This window comes from Hyperolius riggenbachi, chromosome 4 (genome assembly GCF_040937935.1).
Source record: "Hyperolius riggenbachi isolate aHypRig1 chromosome 4, aHypRig1.pri, whole genome shotgun sequence".
Classification (NCBI taxonomy): Eukaryota; Metazoa; Chordata; class Amphibia; order Anura; family Hyperoliidae; genus Hyperolius; species Hyperolius riggenbachi.
In genome coordinates this window covers 239,652,928-239,667,698 of record NC_090649.1, presented here as the reverse complement: position 1 = coordinate 239,667,698, position 14,771 = coordinate 239,652,928, and the positions used below count along the sequence as shown (strand labels likewise).

Genomic DNA, 14,771 nt, shown 5'->3' with positions numbered 1-14,771 from the left:
TGGGTGTCACAATGCACTGGAACATGGGCGTGGTCATGATGGGTCATGGGCAGACTTAAAAATACAAAAAATAAGTAGCGGTGTTATTCACAGAGATTAGGTCCAACCAGATACATTTTAAATAAAATAATCAAGTAGTTACATGCCTCATGATAATTCACCAAGTAGTCAAATGGCAGCAGATTTCCTAAAAAAATACAATCAGATTGGCAGCAGATATCCCCACAAAATGCAATCAGATTGGCAGCAGATATCCCCACAAAATGCAATTAGATTGGCAGCAGATATCCCCACAAAATACAATCAGATTGGCGGCAAATTTCCCCTCAAAATGCAATCAGATTGGCGGCAGCTGCCAGCCGGTAGATTTCCCAGTTTAGGTAGGCATATGTCCCCAGTATAGATATACAGTCTATAGGTGTCCCCAGATTAGGTTGGCAGGTCCCCAGTTAGTGGGGGGGCCCCATGCTGGAAGGGGGGACAGTGAGCACAGAGCAGTAGGGAGGGGGGGAGCCTCCCCCTCCCTCACCTAGGGCCCCCCCTTCCGTGCTCCCCCCAGTTAGGTAGGCAGGTCTCAGTGCCCCCATGCTGGAAAGAGGGGGCAGTGGGCACAGAGCAGCAGGGGGGGGGGAAGCCTCCCCCCTCACCTAGGGCCCCCCTTCCATGCTCCCCCCTCCAAAATTGCAGCCAGCAGTGGCAGCGAGCAGGAATCCCTTACCGGGATCAGAGAGCTCTGTGTGCCGCTGCTGGTCTGGTCTCCTGCACTGCACTGTCAAATCACGCTCTCACAGGAAGTACTGTGAGAGCGTGATTGGACAGTGTCAGTGCAGGAGACCAGACCAGCGGCACGCAGAGCTATCTCAGTAAGCCGCTCCACTGGCTGGCTGGCTGCAATTCTGGAGGGGGGGAGGACAGAAGGGGGGGCCCTAGGTGAGGTAGGGGGGGAGGCTTCCCCCCTCCCCACCGCTCTGTGCCCACTTTCCCCCCTTCATGCACTGTGCCGCCCCCCCCCCCCTTTTATACACCGGCGCCCCCAGGAATCTGGGTGGCCGAGGCCCCCCGAGGGAAAAATCGGCAATTGGGTCGCTGGCTGCAACTCTGGAGGGGGGGGAGCGCAGAAGGGGGGGCCTGGGTGAGGGGGAGCTTCCCCCCCTCCCCGCCACTCTGTGCCCACTTTCCCCCCTTCATGTGCTGTGCCCCCCTCCATTTCAACACTGGGGCCCCCAGGAAGAGGGGTGGCCGAGCCCCCCCCGAGGGAAAAATCTTCATTTCTGACTGAAATCTGACTAGATTAGTCACATGCTGGTTTTCATTGTGTCATTCATACACTACTAGTGAAAGAAAGATCAGCAGGATGTCAGGCAACTGGTGTTGTTTATATGGAAATAAAATATGACAGCCTTCATATACTTTACATCTCACTTCCCTTTAAATATTACAATGTGAAAAAAAGAAAACAAAAATAGAGAGTGAACACAGGAAAGCTCTAAACAGGGCCAGCACTACCTTTATCCATGTTAATCTCATTATGTCACATGACAGTCCAAGTACCCTTTTAATATATTTTATTTCACAAGATTTTATCCACAGGTCATTAGACTGTGAGATCAAAAGGAATAACATTTGCAATTTAAACCTATTCATTTTTTATCCTTCAAATTTATTAGCAGCAGCTGTTATTGTTTCTTCAATCAGTAACCAGAATAATTCCTGTGAAGTCTAGAGAGACAACTATTTTGACTTTTGGTGTATATGCAGAGCTTCTGTTTGGGTTCAAGGTGCGTTTGCAGTTTCTGGGGGGGCTCAGCGCACCTCTGATTGTAGGCCTGGTGGTGCGCTGATCCAACTTTTGCGCCACTATTTTGACTGTCAAATGTAAAGATAATAGAATAACCTAAGTGGTCAACAGACTCTGCCTGGAGTAGCCTGCTTGCCCTACAAGAGGTGGAAACACTTATTATTGGAAATGTAAACTGAGGGCAATACATACTTTTTTTCAGGAGCATTATTAAAGGACTTACGAGGCGAAAAAGACCTAAAAAGTTAAATACCTGCATGTAATAGCAATGCACGGAGGGCGCCGTCCGCGCCCTCCGTGCCGTTCCGCCGGGTCCCCGCAGCTCAATGTGCCCCCCGTCCGGTCCCGACCCCCCAGCCTGGGTCGGGCTCTTCCTCCTCCACAAAGATGGCCGCCGGAGCTGGCCGCCGCTGCGCAGTCCGCATATGCGCGAGTGCGGCTGCGCAGCTCTAGGACCTCCCCCCTGATCCACGCAACAGTAGCGTGGATCGGGGGGAGGCCCTAGAGCTGCGCAGCCGCACTCGCGCATATGCGGACTGCGCAGCGGCGGCCAGCTCCGGCGGCCATCTTTGTGGAGGAGAAAGAGTCCGACCCGGGCTGGGGGGTCGGGACCGGCCGGGGGGCACATTGAGCTGCGGGGACCCGGCGGAACGGCACGGAGGGCGCGGACGGCGCCCTCCGTGTATTGCTATTACATGCAGGTATTTAACTTTTTAGGTCTTTTTCGCCTCGTAAGTCCTTTAAACTTCCATAAAGATTACTATTGTACTTCCAAGAATGGGAATGCCAATAAGCCACTACAATTTGATACTATGCCACATTTAAAAACATGTTTTCCCAGCAAACCTTAACTTTAATTAACAGCAATACCTTTTTCCATAGGTACCCCAACATTTCCAGCAATTTAGGTAATAGGCAACAGGTTTAGGCAATTTATGTAATAGAACTATGTTTAGGGCCATAAATAGCTAGAAAATTACCACCCACAGACTTCAGTCCAATCAATTATTAAAAAAATGATTTTTCAATATATTTATTGACAATTCATCCGTATTGAATTGGCAACATTTGATTTGAAAAGTGTACCTCATAGTTTGATAACTATTTCTACTGCTAAACTGTAGGTCTACCTAATGGGCTGACTTAACCTAGGCTATACAACTTTAAGCCTACAATCTGAGCCAGTGACTTACACTAATAGTAGTAGTTAATTGGTGGCATCTGTTCTGAAGTCATTGGTAAATTTTGAAGTGTACCAGAGCTGGATTACATTAAAGGAATACTATCGATTCACGTATTTTTTTCAATTGACACAGGAATTTTTTGGGAAGTGCTGCTAAGTACTGGTGTATACATTTTAGTAGCAACTTCTTTGTTTACTGTTATCAAAATACATTTAAACTTTACTGACGCCAAAACTGACGTCTGACTTTGCCAGGAGGAGAGGGGAAATTCCCCTCACACTTGATCAGTTAACACTATGTGTAGCTCTGTGTGTGACAGAGAAGAGAGCTCCCAACAGCTGCAGCTCCTGTGTCCTGTGTTTCTGACTGACCTGTCTGAAGAGAGCAGAGGAAATGTAACTAATTGTCACAGCTTTTTCATACTGTTTTTGCTTTCAGAGTTTGATATGTTTGATATTTGCTTTCTGTAGTCTGATATGCTACTCTGGCTGTGCATTGAAGCAGACACCCCTTCTGCAATTGATTTGTCCCAATATAGCTAAATCCTACCCTCAATAAATTACAGCTTTTGCCTCTGATATTTAACATGAAAAGTAGGAAAATGTTTACACAGCTACTTAGTGATTATTTGCACACTGTCATTTTAGAACACTTGGGTATCGATAGTATTCCTTTAAACATTTTATACATAACTGGGGCTTCCTCCAGCCCCATGCGCTCCAATCGCTCCCATGCCAATGTTCTCAGTCTTCTGCAGCTCCGGTACCGGGTCACCGCACTTCCGTCAGTCGGAGCCAGTCTGACATAAGAGAAGTGCGCTCTTTGCGTATCTCTCCAGCAGCCGCTCCTCTTGCGCAGACTGGAGCCAAGCGATGGAAGTGCGGTGACCCGGTACCGACACAGCAGAAGAATGAGGACAGCGGCGCGGGAGCGATCGGAGTGTATGGGGCTGGAGGAAGCCCCAGGTATGTATAAAATGTTTAATGTAATCCAGCTCTGAGTCCCTTTAAGAAGCTTATGTGTTCTCATGGAAGCCTCACACTGATAATATAAAAATTGCAAACGTGACTATTGCAAATAATCTATCTACACTTGGTGGAGTTCTTCTTTAATGGTCTCTCATGTTCATCGAAGTTGAAATTCAATGAACAGTATCTGCTGAAAGCAAAGAAGGCAAAGCTGAACGTGGATTCAAGCAGAGTAATCTGTGACCTTAAGTGTACTGTATATAAAACAAATACCGGTATATTAACTTGTGTCGCTTCCAATTATTACTGCCTACCCCATGCCATTGCCCAATCCTTAATATTCTATTCAATTTAATGTGCAACTTTGCAGTCTTCAAAGGAATTTTTAGTATGGCAATATGACCCAGGTCTAGTTCTACGGTTTGTTATGTATACATTACATAGCACGGCTATCATATTTAATAGTGGGGTTTAAGTATCAATTATCATTAGTTTTGATTTTGTATTAATTTCTGTGAGAATTCCCTGGCTTTTGTGTAAATATATATCAGGGTTTCATGGAAAGTTAAAGTAACGGTTAATGAGACACATGATTGATTAGGAGCAAGTAAAATACTGATGACAGGTAGTCAGGAGGAGTTGCTTATCTCACCTTGCTCTGGTCAATCCATTCCAGATCCCATGTGGATCATGTATGTGTCTTATTAAAGAAAGAACTGTCAACCCTCATGAAAGGTTATACGGGTCTCCGTTGGGGTTATGAATCAGTCTGCAAAAATTGCTTGGATCTGCTCTCCTGCTTGAACCCCCACGGCTGTGGTGCGCTTTAATCTATAGCAAATGTATAGTTATACTCAGTGTATCGCTTCTCGGCCTTTTGGCTAAGATCAAGTGTAGTATCTGTTCTTATCAGTTATACTCAGTGTAATCTGTGAGTTCTTATGACAATGCATTGCAAATGTCTAGAGCAAACCACAGTTTGGCCATGCTTTTTCCATATATCAGCTCATTAGCTAACACTTCAAGAAAATGAAACATGCAACATAAAAAGGATAGCTAGTTCATGTTCAACCTTAGAAGTCACATCAACACCAGCATGGAATGAATTAATATGACTCACAGCCGTACATAAGATATAAGTATACAGTATATCATCTGTAAACTGGGAAGAAGAGAGTTACCAGATAGTTAATATCAATGTCCTATTACAAATCAGATGCCCCATGTGGCCGAGCTTGGGGCCCCTGCTTCCTTTTTCTTATGCCATCACAGACTTGTACTGGGGTGTACCATAATTGTTGTGGCAGTACATGGTCCTTGTGATCAAATTCAGCTGTAATTTATAAATATACAGTGGTTTGCAAAAGTATTCGGCCCCCTTGAAGTTTTCCACATTTTGTCACATTACTGCCACAAACATGAATCAATTTTATTGGAATTCCATGTGAAAGACCAATACAAAGTGGTGTACACGTGAGAAGTGGAATGAAAATCATACATGGTTCCAAACATTCTTTATAAATAAATAACTGCAAAGTGGGGTGTGCGTAATTATTCAGCCCCCTTTGGTCTGAGTGTAGTCAGTTGCATATAGACATTGCCTGATGAGTGCTAATGACTACATAGAGTGCACCTGTGTGTAATCTAATGTCAGTACAAATACAGCTGCTCTGTGACGGCCTCAGAGGTTGTCTAAGAGAATATTGGGAGCAACAACACCATGAAGTCCAAAGAACACACCAGACAGGTCAGGGATAAAGTTATTGAGAAATTTAAAGCAGGCTTAGGCTACAAAAAGATTTCCAAAGCCTTGAATATCCCACGTAGCACTGTTCAAGTGATCATTCAGAAATGTAAGGAGTATGGCACAACTGTAAACCTACCAAGTTTATCAGCGCTCCGATGAGCTTTTGAAGCTTTTTAATCTTCTAACTTTTTTAAATTTTAAATTTTGTTACTTTGTAACACCTAAATCTATTTTGATACATCCTGGTAATCCCTGTTGTTAAGTAACACCCCAAGGGTTAAAACCATCCAGCAAGTCAGCTCCACCCACCGGGCAAACTTCGGCTAATCAGTATAAGTTTATAAACCCAGCCGTCTCCGCCCCGTTACCTGAAGAAGGCGTGGCTTAGCGCCAAAACGCGTAGTGACAACAGATGGCTTGCTGTGAGGAGACCAAGCTTGCGTTTGCCCCCCGCACACCGGACACCATCGAGCAAGGACCCTGTCAGCCCTGGCCAGGCTCAGGAGGCGGAAGGGACTCACATGCGGCCTCCTACATGTGCATTACTTGCACATAAAGTGTAAGTGTAACTTTTAAGCGTGTTTGATTTTATTAAAGAAGTTAACACACCATTGGAGCGCTCCCTTGTCCCCCTTTTTATCTTTTTGTATACCTACCAAGACAAGAACGTCCACCTAAACTCACAGACCGAACAAGGAGAGCGCTGATCAGAAATGCAGTCAAGAGGACCATGGTGAATCTATTAGTCGTGCACCGCACAAACTTGGCCTTTATGGAAGAGTGGCAAGAAGAAAGCCATTGTTAACAGAAAAGTATAAGAAGTCCTGTTTGCAGTTTGCCACAAGCCATGTGGGGGACACAGCAAACATGTGGAAGAAGGTGCTCTGGTCATATGAGACCAAAATGAAACTTTTTGGCCAAAATGCAAAATGCTAAGTGTGGCGGAAAACTAACACTGCACATCACTCTGAACACACCTTCCCCCCTGTCAAATATGGTGGTGGCAGCATCATGCTCGGGGGTGCATCTCTTCAGCAGGGACAGGGAAGCTGGTCAGAGTTGATGGGAAGATGGATGGAGCCAAATACAGGGCAATCTTGGAAGAAAACCTCTTGGAGTCTGCAAAAGACTTGAGACTGGGGCGGAGGTTCACCTTCCACTTCTCACGTGTACACCACTTTGTATTGGTCTTTCACGTGGAATTCCAATAAAATTGTTTCATGTTTGTGGCAGTAATATGACAAAATGTGGAAAACTTCAACGGGGCTGAATACTTTTGCAAACCACTGTATTACTGTAAGTTATTGGCCTCAACATACTATTTTAATACATACTTTTTTCTTTTTAACAGAGAATGCTGTGACACATGGCTAACATACTTGGAAGCATAGGTCATAACATTCACTGTTTGATCCGAATAAGAACACATTGGGGCTTCTACCTTTTCTGACCTGAACCCCTTTCTTTCCAACATAAGTTGGACGTCTTCAGACAAGCACTTTCTGTAATTCATTCATTGTATTCATTGCTCACAATGGTTGATTGATGAAGTAGCCATTTAGGGTCATGAAACATGCATCAGTTACTACCAATAGCCATTTATTGCTGCCATTGATACATGATACTGTACCTTTTTTTTGTACATGTTTATATTATGATTGTAACCTCTTTTGCATCATATATACCTGTATGTGTCAGCCAATTGCTAGGTAGCTGTTATTGTTGATGCATGAAAAATGTGTAATAGAGGAAGAATCCTCTAATTTTCCTGCGGAGTACCTGCACATCATTCTTAGATGTAGCCACAGTTAGATTGCCTAGGGTCTGATTGATGTTATTTGTTCCTGTCTACTACCTCTAAGCTGGCCATACACTGGCCCGATTCGCCGCCGTTTCGACAGCAGATTCGATCACTGGGATCGAATCTGCTGCCAATCGTTCGCGCTACACGCCGAATTTCGATCCTTTTCGTCCGATCCCGCCGATCGCTCCGTGCGGAAAATTAGCGTCGATCGCCCGCGGGTAGGGAGCGCGTCGCTAGCGGCGTTCGAGTACCCGACGACCGACGCAATAGAGCCGCATACATTACCTGCTCCGCCGGCACGACTACCCCCGGTCACCGCTGCTCTGTGTCCGCGCTGGTCTCCGGCATGCTTCAGTTCCTCCTGCCCGGCAGGAAGTTTAAACAGTAGAGGGCGCTCTACTGTTTAAACTTCCTGCCGGGCAGGAAGAAGTAAAGCATGCCGGGGCCGGAGACCAGAGCGGAGACAGAGCAGCGATGACCTGGGGACTGGAGTCGTGCCGGCGGAGCAGGTAATGTATGCGGGCATGCGGGCGGGGGGAGCGGCGGCAGCACCACCACCACCACAACAGATTGTGAACGGTTTCAGGCTGAAATCAGTTCACAATCTGTTTGCAGTAAAGGTAGCCATACGATCCCTCTCTGATCAGATTTGATCAGATAGGGATCTGTCAGTTGGTCGAATCTGATGGCAAATCGACCAGTGTATGGCTACCTCTAGAAGTACTCTTACCAAGGACTAGTTTTGATTTAATTTATATTTAACAGCTACTCTAAAGCTGCAGTGTATCCTAAATTTAGTTAAAGTGACACTGAAGCAAAAATAAACTTATGAGATGAATTTATGTGTAGTAGGATGATAACTAGAACATTAGTAGATTTACTTTAAAATGCATCTCTGGTGTACATAAAAAACAGAAGTTTATAAGATAATGCTTAAAAGTTAGAATGTCCCAACAAATTGTCTGTTTAATGAGATTTACTGGAATCCTGCATCAGCTGGGTTTTGGTGCATAGATCTGCCCCCTTGCAGAAAATGGCCCTGGCCTTTTTTATATGAGATATAGAAAATGTAGAGGCCTTTTTCTGAAGGGTGGCAGGTCTACATGCTAAAACCCTGCTGATATGGGGCTCTGGTGCAGGGACATAACTATAAGTCATGGGACCCCCAGCAATACTTTGATGAAGCCCCCCAATATTTACACCCTTTCCCTTGACAACCATTTGTGACTCTCTCAGTCTGGGGTCCTATCTTGAAAGGGTCATAAAACAAGTGGGGACATCGTAATCTTCACACCCATAACAAGTGTAGCCACAAAACACCTGATCTGAAGGATGGACTCCTTTATCAGGGGAAGTGAAGTAGTAGTTGGGGCCCCCTTACAGCTCTTGGCCCCACTGCAGTTGCAGGGGTTGCTCCCCTGTGGTTATGCCCCTGCTTTGGTGAATCTTATTATACAGATGACATGCTGGGGCACTCATGCTGGCAATGACAGTCCAGGATTGATGACAGATTAGAGTGTCAGCTTCATGGCCAGGAGCCATCTCAATAAAGCTGTAAAATTCCTCAGCTTTGGTTGTGATGGGATGCCTTTTATGTGACATATTTTCAATCAACAAGACTTGTATATGTAGATTCGAGTAGTCAGATTCGAGGAGTCGAAGGAATCATAGACTAAGGAGTAAGAGTTGGAGTCAGATGCTTTTCGTAGTGCCTCCACAGCCTTGTGTGTATAGAACAAAGATGTATTGTTTTTCGCATTTCTGGGTTTTTATCCGATACGATTCCATGTCTCTATTGATACTGCAGTAACTTTATTATTATTATTACAGTATTTATGCTATCAAAGTGATGCATATATTTTTTGGGGGACAATCTAGGTTTTCTTTGGATAATATTTTTTTCCAAGAATTGTTTAATTTTATAGGCATTTTACAGAGGAAAGATGGATGTAAATGTCAAAAAACCACACTTTTCAATGTTTCACCCTTCCTAATTTTCACATGACAAGTACCACAGTTATAAACACCTCAATATACAGTATATTATTTGGCTTGTTCCGGGTAAAATGATACCTCAAATGCCATTTTCATCACTAGATGGGGATGTAGCATACCATTATTTCCATCCTGTGCATTTGTATCATTTGTACTGATTGCTAAGGTGCTGTACAGATAAGCAACAGCACGGCGATGCGTCCATATCTCTTTGTGTCCCCAAACTAGCGATCACAGGAATAAGCAGTTGCAACTTTTAATGTACAGTAGAACATGAATTCCTCGTCCTGGAATATAAAGGAGGGCATTTTAGGATGTGAAGTTCATGTCCTGAAATCTGAAGTGGTTAAATATAGCAGAGTTATCAGGGTTAGGATTAGGAACACCAGTCCTAAAATGTATTTTGCTTCATCATTGCCTCTGTTATTGCTAAGTTTTTGCTGAATGTTCTCTCATCTGTAAACAAAATGTAATATTAGAAACAGGGAACCTGAGTAAACAATCTTGTTTTAAATTTTGAAATTCAGTTACCTGAGAAGCAAAGCAATCCAATACCGATTTCCTAAGTGACAAAGAAGCTGTCCCTAATAAACATCTTTAGCAGCAATCATTTTAACCCATCATTTACTGTAAGATTTTCCATCACAGGGCTGTTGAAGTATTTTAGCCCAGGACTTCTGCATTTACTCTGGTAGATTTCATGCACAAGTTCTCTCTCCAACAATGTCAGTATCCATTTTGAATCTTAACGCTCATGAGGTCATTCTAAAATGTTAATGTTGTTACTCTCCTTAGCCTTTTAGAAGTACATTTAGTTGTGCTTTGGATCACTGCTTGCTGGGTAACCCAGTTATTTAACTCAAAGCTAGCGTGAAGCGAAAATAAACTTATGAGGTAATGAATTGCATGTGTAGTACAGATAACAAATAGAACATTAGTTGCAAAAAAAAAAAAAAAAACCTAAAAAAAACCCACTCATGTTTTTTTTCCAGCACAGGAAGAGTTAAAACACTTGAGTTGTTATCTATGCAAAAGAGCATCTCTGAGCTATTCAGTCAACTTCGTGGAACACAGTCCTGGTTTCTAAATTGCATAACTTCCCTAAGACCGCCTCACACCAATGGGCATGACCGCGGCAGCAGCCCTAGGGCCGTCTAACGTCAATTGCCGCCAGTTCCTGGAGCCGGCTTGTGCAGGAGATCATGCGCAGGCTGAGCACACATATCCGCTCCGCCTCAGTCTCCCAGCGGCGATCACCACTCGGAGTCTGTTAAACAGTGAAACCACTGTCTTTTCACTTAGTACAGCACTGCGATCTGCAGCAGGGCTGTACTGGGGACAGGGCCGGTTCTAGACAGGCACATATGAGGGGGCAGTTGGAAATATGAAGGGGGCATCATGTTCAAGAAAATTTTAGGTCAGTAACGCTAGTGCGGCGCGCTGAGCGCGCCGTGGCGAAAAATGGGTGTGGTCATGACATCATGTGGGCGGGGCTAACTGTAATGTAACGCGCAACAGTGAGGCGGCAATGCAACAACCCGTTATCTCCGACACATAAAATGCAACAACCCGTTATCTCCGACACATAAAATGCAACAACCCGTTATCTCCGACACATAAAATGCGACAACCGTCATCTCCGACACGTGAAATGCAACAACCATTCTCTCCGACACGTGAAATGCAACAACCGTTCTCTCCGACACGTGTAATGCAACAACTGTTATCTCCGACACGTGTAATGCAACAACCGTTATCTCAGACAAGTGAAATGCAACAACCGTTATCTCCGACACGTGAAATGCAACAACCGTTATCTCCGACACGTGAAATGCAACAACCGTTATCTCCGACACATAAAATGCATCAACCGTTATCTCCGACACATAAAATACATCAACCGTTATCTCCGACACATAAAATGCATCAACCGTTATCTCCGACACATGAAATGCAAGAACTATTACTTCCGACACATGAATGCAAGAACCATTACCTCTGACACATAAAATGCAACAACCGTTATCTCCGACACATGAAGTGCAAGAACAATTACCTCTGACACATGAAATGCAAGCAGTGGAGCAGTGTTTTACCATAAAATAATCATAATGTGGCCAGCGTTTCACCACAAAATAATCGTACTGCAGCAATGTTTCACTAGAAATTTTCACTAGACTAGTGCAATTAATGAATCACAATATCTACATGAAATTTAATAGAAAAAAAAAGAAAAATAGTGGGTTAGCAAAGTCTCCAGGCAAGAAAAAGTGTAGATGTGAGATAGGAGAACAGAGCTGTCAGCTTCTGCTGGGAGATAGGAGAGTGTTTGCATGGAGGGGACAGCGAGGGGAGGGGGAAGGGTAACATCTGCAGATGGGCTGACAGAGGAAGAAGGGACAGAGCATTGAGTGAGGGAGACAGCACAGCAGAATACCCTCCTGGCAGCAGTGTAGAGATGAACCTGGAGGCTGGAGCAGAGAAACACGGCTGCAAAACTGATTCAAACCACCACGTGCTGGAGCAGCTCTCTCCTCCCTGCTGTGCACATGGGATCCAAGTCCTATCATCTCTAGCTACAGGCAAACTTACTGTGTCTCTGAAGGCTCTGCATCAGAAGCAGCTCTGCCTCCTTCTTTCTCCAACCTCATCATAACCATGCTGTCCGTGTCCGGCTCCCGCTCTTTCTTTCAATCTGTGTCGGCACAGTAGAGCAGAATGGGGCAGAGCAAAACAGCCTCTCTGATCTGCATAATCAGAGGAGCAGTCATGTGACTGCTGTGCTACCTTAATTTTGAGTGTGGAGTCGCACTTGCTTGGCTTCCATCAATTTCAGATGGTCAGGTGTGCAGATCTAATAGTCCCGGACACCATGGGACTCAAACTGTGGCAAATGAAGAGAAAGATCCGCACCACCTTCAGAAAAGCTTAGTCTGTTTTATTGGAAAAAAACATACAAATTTAAAAAGAACTTTAAGGCAGGACAGTCCACTGTTTCGGGCTCCTGCCCATCTTCATGCTGCCTAGTTCTGAAGTAACATACAAAAACACCAACATATATACAGAGAAACAACCAATCACTGAGTATATACTAATTAGAGGACCTGATGGGAAACAGCCTATTTACATATCTAGTCACACCTCCAACTCCCCCATTGGTGGATCTGAGCAAGATCCAAACATTCAAAAAATAACTGTCAATAATGGCTGAATAAAAAAATATCAAAATCAGGCATGCCTCTAAGATGTATTGGCAAGATATCAGCCAAAACGCCATGGTGGAATATGCTGAATAGCAGAAAAAAGAAAAAATCCAAAAAGTAACATTTTATTAAAGAAAACAAAACATCAAAATCCGCATGGAAATGACACATAAACGCATCAATACGACGCGACGCCATACCCGCATACGCGTATAGATGACGTAATAATGCATATCCTCTATCTAGACTACTGACGATCAAAAATACGCATCTATGCCGGACGTATATACACATGAGACAAGCGCTCAAAAAATGACGCATAAACGTATAAAAAATTACGTATCAATAAAACAATCGCCTAGAAAGTGCCACATGAACGCGTCCTAACTATACGCAATCTTTGCGACTAAAAATACGTGTAAAATTAACCAAACACCAAAAAATGCCGAAAAAATGCCGAAAAATGCCAAAAAAATGCCGAAAAAATGTCAAAAGCCAAATAAATGCCAAAAAAATGCCAAGAAAATGCTGAAAAAATGCCAAAAAATGCCAAAAACATAAAAATGCCATATATGAAAAAATCATGCCATATATGAAAAAAATCAATTCAGCACTTTCCACCAATGGTATATCAGATGATTGGTAGTATAATAAAAAATATCCAATAAAAGAAAGCTAATAAGGCCTATAAATATCTATGAGTCTATCAGTATCACCAATCTAGTCTCAAATCATACTCTTTATTTAACCCACTATTCACAGTGTCAAGTTCTCTGATCCATTTAGATTCTAACTTCAATAATCTAGACAATCTATCACCCCCTTTATTATCCTGTTTAACCCCATCGATGACACAAACCCTAAGCTGACTAACATTGTGTCCAAAGGTAGTAAAATGCTCTGAAACGGCCTGATCCATATTCTTTTTGCGAATGGTAGATTTGTGCGAGGCCAAACGATCTTTCAATCTCTGTGTCGTTTGGCCAACATAGCACTTACCACATGGGCATTTAAGCATATAAACCACCCAACGAGAATCACAAGTGTACCTATCTCGTATGGCATATCGTTTACCACTCATAGGGTGAAAAAAGGTATCACCCTTAATGAGGCTATTACAAATATGACATTGTAAACAGGGAAAAATGCCACATTGCTTTGGTTGTTTATTAATACTGATATCAGAATGAACCAATTTACTCCTAAGGGAGGGTGCTCTTTTGTAACAGAACATAGGGGGGCGATTAAATTCCTTAATATAAGGTAATGAATCCCTAAGAATATTCCAATGTCGTTTAATACAACGTTCCACTTGACTACTGACTACACTATAAGTGGAAACAAATGCAACCCTATCTTGTTTGTCTTGTCTACCAGAGCCTCTCCTTCTCCTACCCCCACCTGGTCTATTATCAAGTTGGTTAAGAAGTAATTTGGTAGGGTATCCCCTTTGCTTAAAGCGTACCACCATTTCGGACAACCTCAAGTCTTGTTTGCCCTCCTGGCTGACAATTCTGTCAACCCGTTGGAACTGTCCACCAGGGATATTATGGATCATGTGCTGCGGGTGAAAACTCCTGAAATGTAAAATAGCATTCCTGTCTGTCTCTTTACGAAAAAGATCGGTCACCAAGTGTCCATCTTCCTTGATAACCATGGTGTCTAAATAAGAAATCATCAACTGATGATAATTGATGGTCAATTTAATGAAGGGACACTTCAAATGCAGGGAACTGACAAAATCAACTAGGGCCGAGTGTGGCCCCGCCCACAGACAAAAAACATCGTCTATGTAACGAAGCCAACATCTGGCATATTTCTGAAAAAAAGAATTGGTATAGACAAAGGCTTCTTCATAAAGACCCATAAAAAGGTTAGCATAGACAGGGGCCACACTTGACCCCATCGCTGTTCCCCTGCATTGAAGATAAAAAGACCCATCAAAAAGAAAATAATTTTCTCTCAAAATAATATTCAAGAGCGCCAGCAGGAAAGCCCTTTGAGAGTCGTCAAAATCAGACGATGTGAACAAATAATGCTCGACAGCCTCCACACCCCCATCGTGTGGGATG

The 14,771-nt window shown here is 43.6% G+C and overlaps 1 pseudogene; it reads left to right on the top strand.

The window, feature by feature from the left end:
- Nucleotides 1-4,811: 4,811 nt before the first annotated feature.
- LOC137505797 (U2 spliceosomal RNA) lies at nt 4,812-4,927 on the top strand (annotated as a pseudogene).
- Nucleotides 4,928-14,771: the final 9,844 nt, after the last annotated feature.